This window comes from Pholcus phalangioides, unplaced genomic scaffold (assembly GCF_987345545.1).
Source record: "Pholcus phalangioides strain wild (caught in Gottingen) unplaced genomic scaffold, Ppha-v1.0 ptg000011l_1, whole genome shotgun sequence".
Taxonomy (NCBI): domain Eukaryota; kingdom Metazoa; phylum Arthropoda; class Arachnida; order Araneae; family Pholcidae; genus Pholcus; species Pholcus phalangioides.
The window spans coordinates 27,575,028-27,592,878 of NW_028301604.1; the positions used below are offsets into that span (position 1 = coordinate 27,575,028).

The following is a 17,851-nucleotide window of genomic DNA, read 5'->3' on the forward strand; positions in this document are numbered from 1 at the left end:
CAGGAGGCAAAGTTAAACAGCCCAAACATTCCAGTTATATATATATTTTAAATCATACTGCCTCGTATCTGAGATTTGTGTGCTGAAAAAAAATCTGGGAAACGAGAAAATGGACATACATTTTCATCTGGGCATTATATTATTAAAATTGGTAAACTACCAACGGATTGATGTATTCGAGAAGCACCATTTCAATTTTACGTTGAGGAGCTGAACTAGCCAAATTTTAGAGCAAGACTTTGAAGGGGGGGTGGGGGGGGGACAATATATATAAAATATTCGAAATGCCAAAAAAATGCATATTCATATTAAATATTCAGAAATGCATAATTTTTATAGTTGTACACATTTTGCAGTTATACGAAATATATACAGTACTGCATTGGCGTATGCAAAGGGGGGAGGGTTTGGGGTTCCAACACCCCCCCCCCCTCCCCCGAGCCAAGATTATAGTGTTATTTTGCAGGGAAAAAAGTAAAAACACCCCCCTCCGAAGGAAAAAAAATCTGCAAACCCCCCGAAGAAATTCTGCGTACACCTATGCAGTACTGCATAGCTGTGTAATATTCAAATATATGATGCAATTGTACAGTATAACTACTGCTGTAGTTATATTCCGCGTTAAGTCCACGAAATAAACAAAAAAAATGAAAACTTTTCTAAGTCCGAAAATTAACCAGCAACTAATCAGTTAAACCATGGAGCAGCCGCTCTTGTAAATTTGTCGTCATTGTGAGCAGCAAACACATTGAGAAACAAGATCCCCGCGAATGTTTCTAGGTTTTATAACAGCTGTTGTGCGTGACGTCATATAAATTTATTTACATGTTTACAATAGGTATTCAAAGTGAAACGCCCTCTAGTGGCTACGAGTTTGTCGGAAGAAGAGTCGCCTTGATCTTGTATAATGAATTCATCTTCGCTGTTTTCTGCATTTTGCTCTTCTGTATCTTCCTACATCAGAGACGTCTTCCTATATATTTATTAAGAATTTCAAGGATTTGTTGGCATTCGATTTCTCCGGAAATTCACAACTCGCTTTTCACACCAAGATTGAGGCTCAGAAAAATGTTTGCATTGTAAACAAGTTGAGAAAACGAAGAGACGTGGTGTCCCATGTCAAAACACAGTGATTAGCGTGGAAGAACTGTTGAACCATCGGCAACCACTTTCAGGGGCGACTCTACTACAATTGCCGCCCCTAAAGACGACTCTGGTGAAATCTAGCCAAGGGGAATCAGAGTTTTTACCCATCCGAAACCACGCACCATTTCTCAGCCTAAAATCCCGCTTTCAAAGAAACTGTCCGTTTTCAGTCTAGAATTATTTCACCGTTCTTAATTATGCCAGATAACTTTTTTATATCATTTTGTCATTTTCGTCGCACCACGGTCATTTTCTGCACACGAGGGCTAATTAGACCGGGACCTACAATTTATTGCCGATTCCGAACGGCAGGCTTGTTTTTTATACTCGTCGAGAAGTTGGTGCGCTAACCACTCGATGGGGGGTATTATAGGGGGTACACTTTTACTCCCTGCGGTAGCAAATTTTTTTCTGCGGTCAAGTCGCCGTTTTTTTGTTGTACCCCTGTGTCAGGAAAGTTTTCTGACAAGGACGAACCGGGTATCGAACTCGCGACACCTCTAAACATCCTTTGGTACTTTAGGCGAGTATCTTACCGACCTGGGCTACCGCGCCCACTTCTTTATATCACAATTCTTATTGATGAGCCATCACATTTCCCTTTCTTTTAGTTTCTTTTAGGATTAAATCTTTTAATTAATTAAATTTTTTAATAGAATTGAACCTTCCTAGCACCAAAATACCTATTCCAATGTTCCCAGGGTGGGAACTAGTGGAGTGCGAAGGGTGCAGGTTCTGGGCAAGTGAGAACCCAAATTCTTTCTTTGTCTTTATTTGACCGCTCCCGCAAAATTACTGAGTGGGGGCAGGGAGTATATTTGCATGGGGGTCTTATCAGCCTAAATTGGCCAGGATGGCAAATTTGAGGAATGAGTGGTTAGAAAATTAGTAGAATGAGAGAAGGGCGGCAAAATTTGTACAGTCCACAGGTTGTAAAACTACAAACCCGCCTCTGTAGAGGGTGAGGGGACTTGGTCAGTGAGAGAAAAAAGGGAGAACTAGAGAGTCAGTGACAATGGGAGTGACAAAAAGACTAACTTAGAGACATAGGAGTATTTACAGGGGTGGGGTGAGCAGAGCATCTAATTGGATGAATGAGTGGACAAAAGAAATTAGACAATTGTTTTCTCATTAGACTACAAGGGCAGCAAAAGTCGTATAGTCCACAGGGGGCAAAATCGTAAATCCGCCTTTGGGTGGGGGAAACAAAATGTCAAAAATGTCCTATATGTGATAGAATCCATTCTTATTTCTTGTATTAGGACCCCATGCCCTGCCTGTTCTCTGTAGTTTTCTCAACATTTTCGTAGTCTAGTATGGCTCAAAAGAGTGATAGCGTGTGGTGTCGTGACTTTTTGTTATTCCAAAATATAAAAACATATTTCTAAACAAAAGCTTAGGCTACCGCCCCTTACAACATGCCACCTGAGTGCACCGCACCCCTTGCACCTTCGCTTTAGCCACCTCTACCACTTTATTACTTTTTATACAATTTCATTGTGCACAGAAAGACACCTTCCACGTGGTCTCTCCAGCTGAACGTTCTTCTGCACATACTGAAAACGCATACAGAATACAAAAAATACTGTCTCACGATGACATGTAAACACACGCTTTTTTGACGTATAAATGAATGTATATAATCGTAAGCTGTAATAGTAGCATAGACGTTTCCCGGCCTATGGATGACAATATTGAAGGAAGTCCCCTCAAGTATAAATTATAAATGAATTTTATCCCCTTTCCCCATTTATATTCTTTTGAGACGAGGGGGTCCTTAGCTTCAAAAACTTGGTGAGAATGCTTACGAAATATAGCGATGCGCCGAACCATCTGAAAACTTATGTTTCCTTGATTTTAAAAAGGGGCAAGATTGAACACGATTCTATTGTATATTTTCAGTAAACTTATATATTAAAGTTTTGAAAAAAACCATACATTGTATCCACAAAACTGTAACAACTATGCAAATGCTGAGAGTAAAGTTCGAAATTTCGAACACAGTGAAAATGACCACTCGGTAGTTCTAGGTAGAAGTTTTCCTAAAAGATCAATGAAATGACTTAGAAATTTTTTTTTTTGCGCCAAAAGATCCCTTTCGTCAAATTAGGAAAAGTAACAGAGCGCAATTGCTAAATTTTGAAAAAAAAAAAAGTGGGTGACAGGCCCGTCGTAAACCCTCCGAACGAAACCAGAAATTTCGTTCGGAGGGGGACCGCTTTCATTTCGGGGGAGGACCAAAGTGATAGAACAATAGATTTAGCCATCTTTTCCCCTTTTTTCGGTCATTTTCTCACATTTCAGGGGGGAACCAGACCCCCCCCCCAAGTCCCCCCCTCGCTACAGCCTTGGTGGGTGATCAAAGTTCAGAAAGCTCTTATATGACCTTATAATCTTTATACCTCAGCATCGATACCTTTTCGGATCGATCGGTTTTTGTGTTCAGGAGTTACACCATCAGGTTGAAAACGTTTGTAAATAGTATGAGAGAAAGACAAAATGCTGTACGCAGTTTCCTACAGCAGCTCATAAGACAGTTTAAAAATTTTCACCCCGGTTGGCAGGGAAAACAAGACAAATAACCCATGATCTTTACCGAATAGGTAAAGGAAGTGAAGATTCTGGCTTTTGTGGACAGGGCCGTCTTTACAGCATCATGGGCCCTCGGGCCAAGTGATTTTTCTGAGACCCTACCTGGCAAATTCTAGAAAATTTTAACTGGTTCTCATTTTTGTGAGGCCCGCATTCTCTTGGGCCCATGCGTTAAGACGGCACTATTTGTGGGTACTTTCTTCAACTTTTAGCACGCAGAGATTGAGTAAAACAGCATTGAGGGAGTTGAGAAAAGAAATGCGATATAAATGAAATGTGGAGAAATACACGTGCAGAGTACCTGCTTTAAGGGATGAACAGATAGATCTCTGATAATACAAATTAAGGGATTGATCGGATGATCTGGTATTTCAAGTTCTGCATAAAGTACAGGGAAACCTCGATATTCTTAACGATACTGGACTACGAAAAAATATCGTAGAGGGATTATCGTTATATCGAAAGGCAACATTATTATCACGTGCCATCAAATATGTGCTACTTTTTGCATCTTTTCCAAGTTGGTGTTGTTAATACCACAAAATAATGCTGTTTTTGAGTAGTAATTCGCCACAAAAAATTTCAAGTGATTAGCTGATAAACAAAATTCAGTCTTTGTAAATTATTAGGGAATCTTCGTCTGTCTAAAACACCAACAACTCGAAAATCGCCGAAAATTCGGGAAATATTATTGGCATGTAGAATAGAAAAACGAAAGAAATTTAAAAAAATAATTACATTTTTTTATTCTCATTAGAAAATATGAATCAAACACAGCACACAATGTAGTAAAAGTTTAAGTCTTTTGTGCTGTAAACGTGCCGTGAGATAGTATCGATTTTCATTGGCTTCTTTTGCGTGATCCTGAATATAATTTAATTTCCAATTCTTTCTCAATTGGAGGGAAACATTTTTTGTTCACAAAAACTTATTATGTATCATTTATTTATACACATAATGCTATATCCCTCCGTGGACAAATTATTGAATACATTGCATCTCGTAGGATACATACATCGTAATATTACAAAGGAATTATAAAATTTTAGTTTAATCCAGTCCTTGTGAACTTCAATGTTAATAAAAACTTTACACTTACTTTGAATTGATAACAGTGTTCAACTCCGCTGTATTGAGGAGCTTATCAAAAAGCTAACAGTTGACCCGATTTGGCGTCGTTTGTTTCCATTCGATTTATTGATTGCAGCAATGAAATAGTCGTCACGTGGTTTGATACGTTGTGAAAAAAATAAAATATAGATTTATCTCTCATATATCTGACCTTCATTCCCTTCCTTGAAAACGAGAAATTTTCAGTTACTTAATGTGGACTCTCAGATAACGCGTGCCACACAAATTACCGAATACTCTATCCTCCCCCCCCCCCCACACACACAAAAAAACACGTTTATTTCAGCTTTAGGTAAATTTATATAACTCATACTTGAAATCTAACACCTTAGGAGAGGGATCAAAAGTGATTTTATAATTGGGAGTCGATTTGAAAAAAATAATTGTTAGTGATTGCAGAAGTTTTAACTGTAATTTAAAAAGGGCTTGCCTAAAATACTGACAACACTATTTCTTGCAATGAAATATCGAGATGAGCATCGTTTAGACAAAAAAAGTTGAGATTCAAGTCCACAAATATGTCGCATTGTATAAATGAAACATCTCTAAAGTCTATCGAAATCAATTGAGATCAGCTTGAAATGTCAATACAAGGATTCTTCATACAACGAGAATTAATTAAGACGTATTTTTTATTCGAAATCAGTTTTCCGTTAATTGTTTTTAGGTTTAAAACGTTATTTGAATAATATATTAATGCATTTTTCTGAAGATAACGCAAGCGCAACCTATCTATTTCATCCTCAGAATAACTGAAAATTTCCAATTTTAACCCTTCGAGTGGGGCGGTGGTTTTGCAGCGAAACCAGAACCAGAATAGAAATTTTTCGGAGATTAACTGGCCCTTGTGCGGGCCATCTATCCCCATAAGGGCTGGGGGCCCGTCGCGTCCCCCTGATGAAGAGAAAGACAAATGTGTAATGTATGTGTAGCAGTGAAGTGTATGTGTGTGACGAGAAAGGGGTTCTTTTTTTTTTTTAAATATTTTCATATTTTTTGTCAAGTCCAGCAAGTAAAATTTTCGATGAGCTTATGGTTCTAGGTTTTCACACATTTTTGCAGGTAAAGTGACGGCACAATCTCAGATGTTAGTGTTAAAATGACGAGTGAGATAGCGAAGTTTCAAGCTGTGAAGAAGAGACGTTCAATTTTTTGGCGATGGTAATTGCGACAATGCGATGTGGTAAAACCAGCGTTGCTGCTGCTTTTCGATGGAAGCAGCGAAACCACCTACCAGAATGAAATTTATTTTCCCGGGCCTGGCTCTTTCGAACCATCTGCGGGCTTACAAATTGTGGCCACGTATGAAGGGAAAGACAAGAGAGTATGTGTATGTTAAAAGTGCATGTGTATTTAGAAAGTTGTCAAATTTGGGATTTAAAAATGGTCTCTGGTACAGTTTAAATTTAAGTTTAAACACGTTTTTGCAGGCAAAATGCCAGCAGCAACCTTCTTGTGTTAGTTCTATTACGATTATGCTTCGCTGTGAAGAAAGCTCGGAAGCAAAGCCGCTTGAAAGCCGCCACTCTTAATGCAGCTTTGCTCGGAAGCGACAAGGTATCTTTGCCTCTGCTCGCACGGGATTGGCTCGCACGATCTCGATCCCTGGTTGGCTGGACCTGTAATCGATATAGATTAGTAACAAGAAGAGAAATTTCAGAAATAGAATTAGTATGTTATTTTTCAAAGTTCGGAAGATAGTAGGAGAAGTCAAAAATACAAAAATTACAGTTTTTTTTTTTTCTCACAAGTTTTTAAGTTTTTTTGAAGAAGGGGTTTTTTTGAATTTTTTATAGAAAAAGATGGGTGAAAAGAAAAGAAGAAAAGTTGAGAAAATTCCTGAAATAAAATAATTATGAGAGCACATGATGTTAATCTTTCACCAAGATATTCCCCGCTTCAACTAGGAATTTATCAATGATGGCTCTCCTATCTTTTTGAGAATTCATTTTCATAATGTCCTCGAAGCAAGTTTTAGCAAATTCGAACATCTCAAATGTCGAGTTGTTACTATGTAACGAGTCCGTGTCCGATGTATCCGCGCTGCTGTCTGCGGAAGAGGCCGTGGTTGTCTCGGCGTTTTGCTTGGAAGCGTTCACGGGCAACGGGCTGCTCGAAGCTGTTGGGACCGGAGAATTTGCTAAGTTTTAGCAGAAGTCCGTAGACGTTCGCAAGTCCGTAGGGTGGGACTTTGAAGATTTCCCGGGTCGTTGCTCTCGATTTTCGTCAGAGTTTTGCTGCAAGTCGGTAGGCTTTGCGCTAGGGTCCGTAGGGTTGGACTTTAAATTTTCTGGTTGAGTAGACCGCTTCTTTTTCCACCAAGTCGGTAGATAGCGGAAAGCTGAGGTCCGTAGAGTTGGACTTGGTATTTTTCGCCGCTGTTTTCGGGCGATTTCAATCGCAGTTTTTCTCGATGTCGACTCGTTCCACAGTCTTTTCCGACGGAATTTTTCTTTTGGACTCTGCTTTTTTGTTACTGGTGCTCGGGGTACGCGGCGAGTTGTTAAATTCATCCCAAACCGCGCGGGGGAGAAACGTCGTGTCGCCATAATTTTTTGTCGATTTGGAACTAAATCCTTGGGCACTTGTTTTTTGCGCTTTAGAGCCGAATTATTGGCATCGGCTCTTAATTCTTTAACCGCTTCCTTGAAGACGACACAGTTCCTAAAGGAGGCCGGATGATTTTTGCCGCAATTTACACACGCTGGCAGATCTTTGCCAGCCACATTTCCGCACGTCTCGTCTGGGTGGGATTTTACGCACTTTATACACCGTTGGGGGAAATTGCATTCTTTCACTGAATGCGTCCATCGTTGACACTTGATGCACCTTTTGGGCTCAGTAAGGCTGGGCCTTTTTTTGAAGGGCAACACAGTTACGATGACGTGTCTTAGCCGACGAAGTTCAGAAAATCTTCTGGTTTGAACTTGAACCACAATTTCTGGCAGTACCTACTCGTTTGCGAGTATTGGCTGCCCTCTAAACAGGCCCGCGGGGGGCCAATGTGAAGAGGTAAGGCAAGGGAGCTAATTTTGTGTTAAAGTGTAGGTGCTTGTATGTTGGTCAGAATCTGGAATTTCGTCAGATTCGGGAGCCCATTAAGTTAATTTATAAAAATTAACTATGAAATTATAACTAAACATGTCTGGACGAGATTGTTAGTCGTTTTAATATCGGCAGGAAAAGTGAAGTCTGCTGGTGACGTCAGAGATTCGCCATAGTCTCACCGTATTGGCTGGTGAGTGGAGTCGAACGACATTGGCTGAAATGAGAGAGAACATGCACATATACAATAATAATAATAAAAATAAGAATCCTCCAAAGGAAAGAGAAAGATGTTAGTCGTTTTAAAAGTAGGGGAAAAAAATAGAGAGAAGAATATTTTAAAGTTTTTTATTTGGTTTTTACGAGATTATTTCTGAGTCTGCACCCAGGAATAATCTCTTTTTTGTATTTTTTATTTTGCTTTTTTGAGAATTCTTTCAGGAAAGATGGGTAGCGAAAGGAGAAAAAGATAGAGTTTACCATTTGGTTTCCTCAAAAAGGTTGAAGCTTTCTAGAATTTATTTGACTAGGATGTTCCCAGCTTCTAGCAGAAATTTTTCTAAGATCGCTTTCTTATCTTTTTTTGAGTTAAGGTTCATCACGTCTGTGAGACAGCTTTTGGCGAATTCGAACATCTCGTAAGTTGAGTTTGAACTGGCTACGGAATCGCCGTCCGATGAACTTGTGCTCGGCTCGGTTGTTGAGCTGGCATTAGCGGCACTATCTGTTACGTTCTTCGGCGAGACTGAAAGCGACCGTTCAATGTCCGATATCTCGAGATGCAGTAATGTTGGGCTTGTTTACCCTTTTTTTGCACTGCGCGTCACTTTTTGGGAACCTTGCACTGGGCTTGGGGTCTTTTCTTGACTCTGGTCGTCTGACGCGGGCTTCATGCTCTGACACGATTTTTTCAAGTTTCCCGTGAAGTCAGTATATTTAGCTTCCATGAAGTCCGTAGAGTTAGGACTTGTGGCGTTTTTCATGAAGTCGGTAGAAGATGGTCGCACCAAGTCCGTAGATCGTGGACTTGTATTTTTTTGGAGTGCTAGCTTGGATTTTTTCTAAGTTCCCCGTAAAGTCGGTAGACGTGGGGTTGCTAAAGTCCGTAGGGTTGGGACTTTCCTCATAAGAGATCGGAGAATTATCCAAGCTTTTCGCCATGCCCGTTGATTTTCGCTGCGGCAGGCCAGGTCGGGGACTTGCGGTGTTCTTGATCGTCGCCTGGGCGGTTCCGGGACATGTGCTGTTGCACTGAGGCAATTCTTTGCCCAGTTTTTCTGTTTCTGGGCCTATATTTTCTCGGGGAGTGCGAGATTTGTCAGCATTTTCCTTGAACTTCGCCCACACGCTTGTGTTGCCGTAATTTTTACGTGACCTCGAGTCACCGTTGATTTTATCACCGTCTGATTTTTTGGGTGGCTTGTTTCTGGCAGTTCCGTTTGTCCATTGTTATTTTTTGGAACTCTTGTTGGTAGATTTTACAGTTCCTGTAGCTCGCCGGGTGGCCTTTTTCGCCCCAGTTCACACATTCCGGGACGTGGGACGTCCGTCCCGTATACTTTTTTGCACGGTTGGCCCGTATGTTTTTCAAGACATTTGACGCACCGTTCTTCGAATATACAGTCCTCAGTGTTATGAGACCATCTTTGACATCTTAGGAGAATTTTTCTGTTGACATGTCGTCGGAAATTCTGTTTTAATTGCCATAAACCTTAGATGTTTCAATTCCTAGATTTTGTCGGAAAAGTCATTTTTCGGCAGGCTGACCCTCCACAAAGGGAGTTTCTTGCGTCTAGAGCGCCGCCTCTTGGATGAAATTTGCGTGATGCGAAAAATCTGAAATCCTAATTTCGAGAGTTCGTCCCGTATTTGGGCCGTCGGCGTCTCCGCGTCCAGGCCGCGTAGAACTATAGTTGTGGTGGGTTCGGTCTGAGGCGTGATTTTTGTTATTTCGATGTTTTCGCGTTTAAGAATCTCAATCACAGTTTTGTGGTCGTTTGCGTCTTCAAATGAAATAATGTATTTTTCGTCTATCAGCTTGGCTTTCAGTCCGTTCGTGCACTTCTCCTGGATGGAGTAGGCCAGGTCGAACCAGCCGCCAAAGGCTGCTATTTCCACGGCATACGTAGTTGGAGCACTCGGCGGAGGCACGCAGCTGTCACTCAAAGCTGTGGGCGGTGTCACTTTCACTGGGTTACGTTCCGATTGGCCCGTTGCCGCTTCCGTGGGCGGTCTTACTTCCAGATTCTGGCTCGGTGCCAGGGTTCGGAACTGGAGTTAAGCCTTTTCCTTGGCCCAACTTTTCCGCTGTTCCTCCGAAGATTTCCCGGCTTTCGCCGCGGATTTCACCCTGCATGTTGTCAGGACAGTCAGAAAATTCGTCGTCCGAGTTGGTAGCGGATAGTTCGTCTACCGTTAAATACAGCTGCGCTTTTTTGCTGTTCTCGGTGCACTGGACAGCTGAGCAGGTAGTGTCCTGTTTTCCTGTGGGTCCTTAACCAGGGGTTCCGGAGCTGGGTCAGGCGGCGACTTAGCCACTGGCAACTGGAGGGAGTATTTCTTGGCAATAATGTTGTGCCTTGCCCAACCGTCCCGCAATTCTGCTGGTATTGATTTCATCCGTTTCGTTTTTTGGTATATCATCTCGTTGAGTGATGATTGGAAGGCGTCAGCTGTCGAGCGGTAGTTACTCGTGCTGAATGTGCAGGCGTGCGAGGTGGTCGCAAGCGTACGGATGTCAGCCATGCATTCAAATTCGGTCATCGTTGGGTCTGTGGCTTTCCTCTGCGTGGGCAACTTAGACCATTTTTCGAAGATGTTTTCAAGAGTGATGTCGTCCTCGCAGAATATATTGCTTCGAATACGTCCGCTGTTGCGTGGGTGGCAAGCTATGAAGATCCTCATCTCTGTTGAGATCATTTCGAGGTAGTCTCGAACCATTTCAAGTTGAACTCGGGGGTTAAGTTCATCTCGCCGTAGTATCTGGCTAATGGTTTTCCAGTTGGGATCCTTCATAGCCGTGCCATGAAAGTAGCATGCTTTAAATCTTCTTATTGTTATCGCCATGTTGTGATGTTATTTGGAGTTTTTACGATACGACTGAGTACGTATCATGCTATTATGGCCCAATTAACTGGTCATTGGGAGCACGAAATGTGCGACCGTCTCCTCTCGTGGGTAACTCGAGAGTCGAAAAAAAAAAAAAAATAGCGAAACCACCTGTTCACAAACTTTTTCCTCAGCCGGGAAGTGGTTTGGGTTGATTCGATTTGGAAAAATATGTTTTCTAACATTCAGTAAAGCTATTAGATGGCAGCATAAAATAATCGCTATTCATATCGACTGATATGGTAGGGTTACCAACCGTCCTCCTTTTTGATGTCATTTCAAGCTTCCTCCTACGTTTCGGAAAATTCGCTCATTTGTCCTCTTTTTCAGGTTTCCGAAATTATTTTTTTTCCCACTTTGAAACACATATTTCTTCATTGATATGAGTGTTTTTGTTTTTTCCCCCACACACATTCACGAATAGCCATTGAAATTCCCAGAATTTTTTCTCTCTCTGCTTTTGTTAGCAGTTCCTGTTTTAAAGTTGGGAAAAATTTTTGTTGAGGCCGGTTTTATTGATCCAAATAGTGGCGCCATCTATTGTGAAAAATGAAATACGTGACGTCATTTGGGGTGCGGGCAGGCGTCTTCCTTTCTTAGTTTTCGAATGTGGTAACCCTATATATGTGCGAACAAACTTTAGCTATAGGAAGATAAAAAAAAAATTGATTTTTCTCATTTCATCTAAAAAAAATAAATAAATAAAAAATAAGTATCCTTTGTTATACAGGGGTGGTGGTGAAACAAAAATGTTTCATCATATTTCACATTCATAAGGCCCGGACATTACATTGATCGAGTAATTTCATGAAAAATTGTAGAAAATAAAAAGCGCCCCTGAAAGGGTTAAAACCTGATGCACACACAATTTCTATTTTCACCAAATTATCATTTTGTGTTATCGGGAAATTTTGAAAATTATAAGAAGAGAGAGTGACTATTTTAGTATAGTTTCATATATATATATATATATACAGTCAAACCTCGTTAATGAGTCACTCTTGGGAGCGTAAAAATATGACTTAGCAAGCGGAGTGACTCGTTAAGCGGAGTAAGACATAGCTGTGCCAATTCCTGCCTGAGGATAATTGGGGCTTCCAAAAAATGACCTGTAAGCGGAGTGACGTGTTAACCGGGTGACGCACTAACGAGGTTTGACTGTATATATTGAAGCAATAAAAATTTATTTTTAATTTATTGTTTCCACAACTACCATCCATCGGTAATTGTCACCAACATTAGCGAGCAGAATTTTCTCGGGGGTGTGTCACCTTTCTTTTTCTTCCTGGGTTCGCCCCATCCTTGCGTATACCTACGATTAACAAATTTATAACCAATAGGGTTTAGGATATGTTATATTTTTGTATACTTATGGTGACACATCAACCAGCTTGGAACAAAATCTAAAATCAAATATAACATTAAAATGTAAAACTATCCTTTCTAAAATTTTGATGCGTAACAAATATTACGAACTACTAAACAACAGTTTATAATTTTAGATTTAAACTATTATAATAGTTTGTAATTTTTCACTTCCGATATAACTACAGGGGTGGCTCGAGCTTATCTGTCACCCGGGTGCGAAGCTTCATAGCCGCCCCTAAAGACGACCCTGGCGAGAGATTGACAGGGCTTCAGTCAAGGGGATCTCGAGATAAACCTGATATTTTTCAGAAGAAACCTGCAAACCATCGTTTACCGTGCAAAGTGCTCGTGACCAGACACCCCACTTTTGGAGCAGATTTTTTGCTTTTTGGTTCACAATTATTTTAACGTTCTTAATTATGCGAGATAAATTAATCTCTCTCTCTCTCTCTCTCTCTCTCTCTCTTTAAAACAGCACTTATTTTGGTGAGCCATCATCACTTTATACTGTAAATATGATGTATATAACGAGGTTATTTCTATTAAGAAATTTGTTTCAGAGTTGTTTCTAGTACTCCAGGGACCGGACAAAAGTGAAAAGAATTTTTCCTTTGCTTTCGTTTGACCGTTCTGGAAAAAAAAAATACTAGGTGAGGGAACCAAAATGCACACTTGCCCCTCGTGATAGAATACAGGGGCTGTTCTTGATCCACGTGACCCATTGAGGAAGCACAGAGCACCGCTCAAGAGGGATGCTAAATCCGAGTTGAATGGATGAAAAATTTCATTGACTTAAAAAATCAAAGAATATGATTTTTGTCCACTCTGGAAGGGCGCCAAATCCAAAATGAAAGGGCGAAATTTTTTTTTTTTTTAGTAGATGTTGTTAGGATAAGTTGTGAGGGTGGGGCATGACCCACAAGGATAGGGTTGCCAGGGTTCCAGCCCGGGCTCTATCCTTATTATTTTTTCTTTTTTTTCACACTATAAATTAACTGTAGAAGGGGCCCCTCTGAAAAATCTGGCTTAGTGGTCCGTGAAAGATTCCATCCTAGGGCCCTGACGTAGGATGTCGGGCTATGGGGGGAAGGAAATAGGCAAGAGGCGCAAAAAGTAAGTCCCACACGGATAAAAATTTTGTTTCGAGCAGCCTCTGATAGCTTACATTCTTATTTCTGGTATTACAGTCCCAAGCCCTGTCTATTCCCTCAAGTTTTCTCAACATTTCCGTTGTCGAGTAATGGTTCAAAAGCGTGATGTCATTTGAATTTTTACTGTGTCAAATTTTTAAAATTTTTGGAGTTTTAACTAGAAAGTCTACACTGCCTTCCCTTACAATCTGCCGCCTGGGTGCACCCTTGCTTAAGCCGACCCTTACATATTTATATAAATCTTGTTACGTTAGAACGAATACATGCCAACCTTGGAACTAAGCTTCTCCGTAGTGGCAATGCTCATCTCCGAAGGTGGGAAAAATTTTTGAAATTTGTTTTTTTTTTATGACTTTTCTTTAAATAAAAAAATCAATTTTCTTCAACTTTAGAAAAAAATTGTGAATCTGACATTCTATATCGAGCTAGCAGTAATACCTGGCACCCCCCGGATTTTCTTCATATACTGGGAGCATTAAAAAAGTGGCAAACCAATGTTTGGGAACCACGATAACAAAAATAGATATTCCGAAAGTCATTGTTGCTGGACAGTTTTTAGACCCAATTAGGCATTTGCCAAGCACTGACGAACTTATAAAGTTGCCTATCGTTTAAGTTGGGGCCTGTTTGGTACACATACAAAATTTGGCAAAGATTGGTATGAAATTGCAGAGTTGCATAGCGAACATACACACAGAAAATCAATTTCATATACGTTACGGTACGAGCACGAAAAATGGTAAAACACCAAGGCGAGATGATAAAAGCCCGAAATATGTTTTCATTTCAGACTTTTACCAAGTCTAAGTCCATTTTTAATGAGTAAATTAACCATTATGAACTTGTTGCCATTAATTATTAAATTATTAAGTGTAATTGTTTAGTAATTATAATTAACAAATTCATTAATTGCCATGAATTTATTAGTTTCTGACACCAATTAAGCAACTATTGATAACAACTAATTTACTCCTTCTCAAAACATTTATAACAAGGTCGTAATGATTAATCGCTTCGTTAAAAACGGGCTTTGACTTGATATAAGTCCGAAATGAACACTTTTATAAGGGTATTTCGAGCTTTTACCAACTCGCCTTGGTAAAACCTAGGTTTTACGAGTCTTCCGGCTTTTACCGTAACATATAGGCCTACATAGATTACCAGGTTTTTTTTCGTTTTACGATGCCGGCTGTCAGTGGAATTTGAACTTTCTTTTATTCACCGAAAATAATTCTAGGCAATGATACGTAATGTTAGTGCAAACCGCACCTGTGTGCACCTTATAGTTGGTTGATTTGTTATTACTTTGACATTTATTCTTGGCTTGATGTTTATTCTTTGGAGATGCGGTCTTTGCGTGACCTCATTTTGTACTCGGTAGGATAATGGAATTAAAAGAAATCTTTGACCAACAGAAGTTTCTAGAAAGAAACCAGATTTCCGTGGTTTTTCACGATTCGCCGTAGTTTCGTATTTTATGGTAGAGATCCTTATAAAACTAGTTGGCAAGTATGTTAGTACATCACGAAATGTAAGATATTTGATATGCACTAGATGGCAGCAGTTGTTTAACGTCCACATCACGTATTTAGTTCACCTACTCTCCGGCAGATGACACTATACAACAATATATACCTGAAAGAAACGAATATAGCAAAAATATAATACATAAATATAATATTAAATGAAATATAGATAGGTAGAACCGCTCACGACCGCGGACTGAAAATGAAATATATATTATATAATTATAAAAGATACGGAAGATGAAAATTCGGGATTTCTTAAACGGCTAATATTATGTATCTTAACATGTATAACAAAATAAGATCCCGCGAATAATAAACACCACAGCAAACAATAATACAACAGCATGTCCAAACTAACTAGCTAGTAAAACTTTTCATTTTCAAACAATAAATGGTTAGAAACGAAACAAAATCGAACCTCATCTAGATTTAATAACTTGTATCAAGTGCCGTAAACAAATAAAACGTTATTCCATAAGAGTTATAGATATACCATCCCAAAAATAATGAATCTATTCATGCAATTAATTATACACATAATAACAGAAGGTCTCCAATCATAATTATATTTATATTCTCAGTAAACACTAGTATAAAATCCGCATTTCAACAATAATAGATCATACAAACAACATAGATCATACAACAATAATATAAATCAACAACACAAATACAACAATGCATTCAGAAAATTTCAAAAATATATCCATTCCCCTGTTAATAATCAAATGAAAAATACATGAGAAAATAATATTATTGTACTTGAATTCTCCGTATGCCAACAGTGTAATTTTATGATTGCATTTAAATATATTTTTGTATGTTTTCTTTGTTCAGTTAGAAAATTAAAATATATATGTATATATCTATATGGTTTTATAAAATATTAACCAATCAGTTCATAAACAAGGCTGTTGCTTAATCCAACTAACGCTTCAATTAAAATTCATATTGGCTCAATGGAAGGACTTTTAGAGTTCTTTGGGGGTAATAGAGTTTCTGTGTCATCGTTATCGTGTTTTTCTCGGTATTTTATACGTTGTGTTCAGTCCCATAAAAATCGTGTATGTTATTTGTATAGAAAATGCTGCTCCAATTATGCCAGTTATGAACAAATATAATCACGTATCACATACCATTAACATTAAATGAGTGATAAAGAATGGAAATAAAAAGAGAAAAAAAGTGTATATTGCGTATCTCAAATGTAGAAAGGTTTCTTTTGAAGCAGTTTTTTTATCCTTAAAAATGTTGATAACATAACAAAATATTCAACCATAACCTCGCTTGGGGGGGGGGGGGGGTGTGCGACATATGTGACCGCACGCTCTGTAGGAGCCCCGATTCTGTGATACAAATGTTACAAAAAAAGCTAATTTTTTGTAATAATATTACTGCTAGTCAACTGTAAAAATGTTTATGAAAATCCAAATAACTTCGGAATTCGTAAATATTATTTGTCCAGTATTTATTATATAGAACTGGGTACCTCATCTGATTCTGTTTTCAGCAGCTAATTATTTGCAGCTTTGTTTACAGACGATAAAATTTGAAAAGTGATACTAATCATTCTTTTGTTTGCGCAAGGATTAAGATATATTTACAAAGGGAGACCGTTCTGGTTGAAGCTCAGACACCTTGTTTACTACAAAAATATATGTAAATTTTTCCACTTCTATTACCGTAAGGCGGGCGGCTCTGATGTACAGGGAACTTAGCTAATTCGAACTTGGTTAATTTGAATTTTCAGATAACTTGATTGTTGGGAATTCCTCTTGAGTTTCCCATTTATTATAATGGTGAATTTACATGTTTAATTCGATTTCCCCCTACTCATTAAATAATTAGAATTTAATTTCAGTCATCCTTTCCTTTATTCAGGGGTTTACGGATTTTTTTTGCAGAATATAACACACACACACACACACACACACACACACACACACACACACACGTAGCTTCTCTATATATATATTTGAACATTAAAAACAATTACAATACAAAAAATCTTAACTTTTTTGTTTTGGTTCTTAGAAGCAATGATTATTTTGCTACCAGTTTGGTGAAAATTGGTAAAAAAAAGTAGAGAATTAAGTCACATTGAATTTTCTGACTAAGAGGTCTAGAGCTAATCTAAGAAAGCAACAGAGTTTCCTATTCCAGCACTTACAAAAACTACGCAAAAATAAGGATGGGGAAGCTCGAAAATCGCATCTTTGATTCTGTAAATCAAATTAAAGATTTTGTGCAATTTTTAAGACCATCCAAAAGAAAGTTACAAATTTATGAATGAAATAATTTTCGTAATCCTTCACGTTTCATACAAACATTAGTTGCAACAAAGAGAAAATTATCATAGTAAGCGATAACATTCAATACATTTTTCATAATTATTAAGTAATTTTGAGCTTGTAGACATAACTAATGGTGTTTTTCAGGGGGATCCGTGCTCTCCACTCATTTTTGCCTTGTTCATTGCAGACCTTCATAATATCTTTAGTTCCGAAGTTTCAGGTCTTTCCATAAAATTTCATTTGAAATGAACTACACAGCCTACTTTACGCGGATGATATTGTGTTATTGGAAAAAAAATGCCGCATCTCTTCAGGAAAAAAATTGACTTACTTGCTCCGTACTTTGGGAAACTAAAGTTACGAGCGAATTTGAACAAAACTAAAATAATAATTTTCAAAAAGGGTAGCAAACTGGCTCGTGGAGACTATTTTAAGTGGGAAGGCGAAAATTTAGAAATCGTGAACGAGTATAACTATTTAGGTGTTA

General features: G+C 38.7%; 1 protein-coding gene across 2 annotated transcripts in view; it reads right to left on the reverse strand.

The window, feature by feature from the left end:
• The window catches only part of LOC149080300 (uncharacterized), an 89,504-nt gene extending 84,524 nt beyond the window's left edge, over positions 1 to 4,980 (reverse strand). For both annotated transcript variants that reach the window (XM_089239425.1, XM_089239426.1), the window contains exon 1: positions 4,838 to 4,980. The gene's annotated coding sequence lies outside the window, so the exon portion shown is untranslated. The remainder of the gene's footprint in view (positions 1 to 4,837) is intronic.
• Between the last annotated feature and the right edge of the window lie 12,871 nt (positions 4,981 to 17,851).